This window comes from Muscardinus avellanarius, assembly GCF_963383645.1.
Source record: "Muscardinus avellanarius genome assembly, chromosome: 15".
In the NCBI taxonomy this organism is placed as follows: Eukaryota; Metazoa; Chordata; class Mammalia; order Rodentia; family Gliridae; genus Muscardinus; species Muscardinus avellanarius.
In genome coordinates, this window is record NC_137801.1 from 40,522,817 (window position 1) to 40,527,731 (window position 4,915).

The window sequence follows — 4,915 nt, forward strand, 5'->3', positions numbered from 1 at the left end:
GAGAAGAAATTCTGGATGTATTCTAAGGTTATATTCCATGTCTTGGCAACTAAAGAAAGGAAAATAAAGCCAATAATTAGACTGTGGAATTGTTAAAATATCAGATATTTTTAAAATGAAAGATAGTTTCAAGTAGAGCTGGGGCTGGATACACTTCAGTTTGGACAGTTCTACAGTTTGTGGATTTTATAAGGAAGAGAGTATTGGTACTCAGAAAGGTTTTCTGGGTGGTTATTTCCTACATTCTGCTAATGTCATGTTTTTATTTTTAAATAACTTTGTCTTGTGCTATAATTAAACAAGAAAACCCTCCACCACTATCATTGGCTTTATGTACATATGTGAGAATACCAATGTCAATCCCAGTAGCCTGTGTAGGGAAGGGGGTATGCAGAGGGAGCTGGGGAAAGCCCACCAAGTGCTGTGTGCACTATGTCACTATCAACATGATTTACATTAGGATGGGAGACTACAATGTACCAATAAAAATAAATGAAAAACATTTCAAGGGGAGGGGGAGGGGATGGAGAAGGAGCTGGGGGAGGGCTCAACAAGTGCTGTGTGCCTGTATGCGTCTATCACTCTGAACCTCATTATGAGGTATTATCACAATGCACCAAAAAAAAAAAACCAACCCACAAAGACCCCTCCACCCACATAGAACATAACCAAAGAGAAATTCTATGAAATTCTATGTGTAAAGATAGTTTTATTTTCTAATGATGATAGGACTGTGGCTGGAGTAGCTTCTTAAGGTAGGGGTGTGTATGTATGTGTGTGTGTGTGTGTACGTACACATACATATATTTAAAGTGGTAGTCCTCACTGCTACATCATTGGGAAGTATTTCTGCATCTGTATATATTCTCCCAAAAATCTTGTGTAAATTAAACGTTCTAGGATTCGTCCACCCTGGTCCCTTATATTATAATTTAATAAATAAAATGAGTTCTTTGGGGGTAGGGGAAAAACTAATGTAAAGATAAAATATTTGCTCTCCAGGTATAAAGTACATTTACAAAAGTCACTTCACCAAGGTGTTAAGACTGTTTTCTAAAAGAAACTATGAGAAAATGAAGAATTCGTGGTGGCGCACGCTTGTAATCCCCGCGCTTGGGAGGCAGAGACCGGAGGATCACGCAGGTTCGAAGCCAGCTGCGCGCGCTGGCTTAGGAGACCCTGTTTCAAAAATATAAAATAGGTCTGGGAGTGTAGCCTGGAGGTAGAAGGGCTTCCAGGAACCCCAGTACCACCAAAAAAAAAAAAAAAAAAAAAAAGAAGAATTATTAATGGGAATGAGAAAGAATGACACTGAAAAATGGCAAAGGGGTGAGGGCAGCACTAGAGGTGTTTGTGTCCAGGCTCATATCACAGGTTCTCAACTCCAAATCCATCGTCCCTGAGACTTATGCTAAACATATTTCTGTATGATGAGTTAGGAAAACTCAGGTATTTTCTAGAGCTTGCAATTCACTAACCAAAAAAGCAGGTATTTTCTAGAGTTTGTTTATACAGCCAAATACTTTTATTCTCTCAGTTTTTTTTCTTTTTTTATTTTTTATTGGTGCACTGTATTCATACATCATAGTGGGATACAAACTTTTGTAGACATACATGCACACATCGCCCAGTCAGCCCCCACCCGATCCTCACCCCACTCCCTCTCCATCCCTCCTTCCCATGCTTGGCTTAGTGGTTGACATCTAATATTATAGCAAGTTGCCCAAAATTAAAAGTGATAATCTCACATAACAGTTTCATTTGTCTGATACCAAGCTTTTGATAACTTAAAGATAGCATTTCAATATTTCTTTTTGCTTTCTTTCTTACCAGAGAATATTTTTTTTAGGTGAAACTATCATATATTTATATATTTATTTTTCAGAAAAAAATCAGTTTTTTTCTTATTTTTAAAAAATCATCATTCCAGCCGGGCGTGGTGGTGCACACTTGTAATCCCCCCGCTTTGGGAGGCTGAGACAGGAGGATCGCACAGGTTCTAAGCTAGCCTCAGCTGGCTTAAGAGACCCTGTTTCCAAGTAAAATATAAAATAGGTCTGGGAGTGTATCCCAGAGATAGAGGGCCCCTGGGTTCCATCCCCAGTACCACAAAAAAAAAAAAAAATCATCATTCCAACTATTATTGGTTGCAGGAGAGGCAGATTGAATACTTCAAAATCTCCTTATTGGAAAAAATACAAAGATGCAATTTACAGGCCAAGAATGAAGAACTACTCTTAATGGAATGGAAAGTTAATCCTCAGAAAGCTGAGGTTCTCATTTGGAAACCAGGTCACACCATCTTAGAACATTCCTTTGGAAGGTTTCAGTAAAGTTTATTAAAATTTGGGAAACTTCTGAGAATTTATCCTAAGGATATTTTTGCTTATATACACAGGCCAAGTTATCCATTCCAGCATTGTTTGTAATTAATAGCAAAGACTGGAAAAATCCCCAAATGTTCATCAGTAGGGGAATGGTTAAATAAACTACGGCATATCTTGCAGGGTAATGCTATGCAGCTGTTTAAAGGAATGAGGAAGCTCTGTTAGTACTGATATGAAAGAAATCCAAGATAGGTTGCTAGAGGAAAAAGCAAGATGCAGATCAGGAGATACAATATGCCACCTCTTATGTAAGAAGGACAGGAGAGAAGCTGGGCATTGTGGCAAATGTCTATAGTCCCAGGACTTGTGAAGCTGAGATAGGAGAATTCCAGGTTCCAGACAACTTAGGGAGACCTTGTTTCAAAACAAAAATACAATAGGGCTCAGGGTGTAGCTTGGAGGTAGTATGCCCCTGGGTTCAATCTCCAGTACAAAATAAAGAAGAGAGAGAGAGAGAGAGAGAGAGAGAGAGAGAGAGAGAGAGAGAGAGGAAGGAAGGAAGGAAGGAAGGAAGGAAGGAAGGAAGGAAGGAAGGGAGGGAGGGGAGGGAGAATTGCTGGAAGAAACACTGCAAGATCCACACACAAAAAAACTAATCTAAATAGTTATCCTTACCTTTGAAAACCGCTGAGAATAAGCAGGAGGTGAGGGGTGAGTGAAAGACTTTTCTCTCTGCTCTTTTTTGTTGTTGTTGTTGAAATATGTGAGTATAATTGTAATTTCATGTAAAGTATAGTGGGTTTTAATAAAAATCAAAATACAAACTGAATCACTGCTTAACCAAAGGCATGCTGTGGGTAGAGTTCAAGCAGGCAGCTGCAGAAGTTCACAACACACTGATTACCATTCTCCTTAGCTGAGTACCTTGCTTCTAAAGTATTTGTAGTGCCCTGGCCATTTTTCATATCCTTTCTTCTCTAAACAAATAAACAAATCAGAGATATTGGAAGATCTGCTGATGATGATCATACTTATTAACTTATAAAGAATTACACTGAAGAATGAAGAATGTGAATTGCTGCACATATTAATAAATAATAAGAAGTTTGCTAGGGGTTCCTTATTGATACTGAGAACACTATAACCTGTGTGTGGCTTTGTCATTGTACTTAAAAACATTCCACAAAATTACTGGAGTATGAAGCAAACTTTCCCACTAGTCTGATGAAGGTTGTTTGCGGGTGCTTGCTTGCCTGCTTCCTCCTCCTCCTCTTTCTCTTTCTCTCTCTCTCTCTCTCTCTCTCTCTCTCTCTCTCTCTCTCTCTCTCTCCTCTCTGGTATATGTATGAGAACTGTCTTATCTTCAGAGCCTATCCACAATTCCTGCTATGGACTTGGTACTTTGTAAACTGAATTTTCATCCGCCTATATTTCCATTCATGACGACATTCCCTTGTTCACCTTATTGAGCCTACCAGTAAGACTATTCAGCTCTCTCTGGAGAGCACACTTCAAAACCTTTTCTTCTTCACCATTTCAGCACCACACACTCTCATCCAGACCATCAGTATCTATAGCCTGGACAAAAGCAACTGGTCTGCCTTCTGATCCTCTCTTCTACTGCCCCTAGAATGCATTCTCCATATGTGGTTAAGGTGATCTTTTAAAAACAAATCAAATCACATTATTACCCTGCTAAAAACCCTTTCTAGGCTTTCAATTACAATTAGTATAAAACTTTATCCTGACCTTAAAGGTCCTACACGATCTGGTCCTCACTTGCTTCTTGGATTTCAATCCTCCCACCAGCCCGTTTCCCCTACAGTATGCAGGTCTTGTTTCAGCTCCTGCTTCTGCACCATGACCCATGTCGGTCCCTTTCCCTGCCTGGGTACTCTTCTGCCTGATTTTTGTACAGTACCTCTTTCCAATCATTGCTATTCAATGCTACTTCCTCAGAGAGGCTTACTCTGACCACTCCCAATCATATCATTATTCTATGCTATTTATAGCAACTTTTAACTACATAGATTAGACTCTTTCTTGGTTTGTGTTTATTGCCCTCCTCCATAATGTATCTTTTATGAAGCCTCTTGTTCATCTTTGTATGCCCAAATGCCTAGAACAGGGCTAGGCATAGAATCGCTTTAAAAAGGTTTTGTTGAATAAATAAAGGCCTCTATAATTAAACATGGATAATATAGTTTCTTCAGAGACCTTTTAGACAACTATTTAATTATAAAGGCAATAAGCTGAACATGGTAGCACACACCTGTAATCCTACTACATGGGCGGTTGAGACAGGAGGATTGAAGGCTTGAGGCCAGCTGAGGCAATTTGGCAAGACCCTGTTTCAAAATAAAAAAATAACATAGGGCTTGGGATGTTGTTCAGAGGTAGAACACCTTTGGGTTCATCCTCCTCTGTCCCCCAGACACACAATTATAAAAGCAATAGGCAATTATAAAAAGAAATGAGGATGTCATGATTGATTTTGAAGAAATATTACAGAATCCAGAATACAAGAATTCACCGAGGGAATAATTGAGCAAATACAATTTCATACACACACAAAAGGTAGCTTCTGT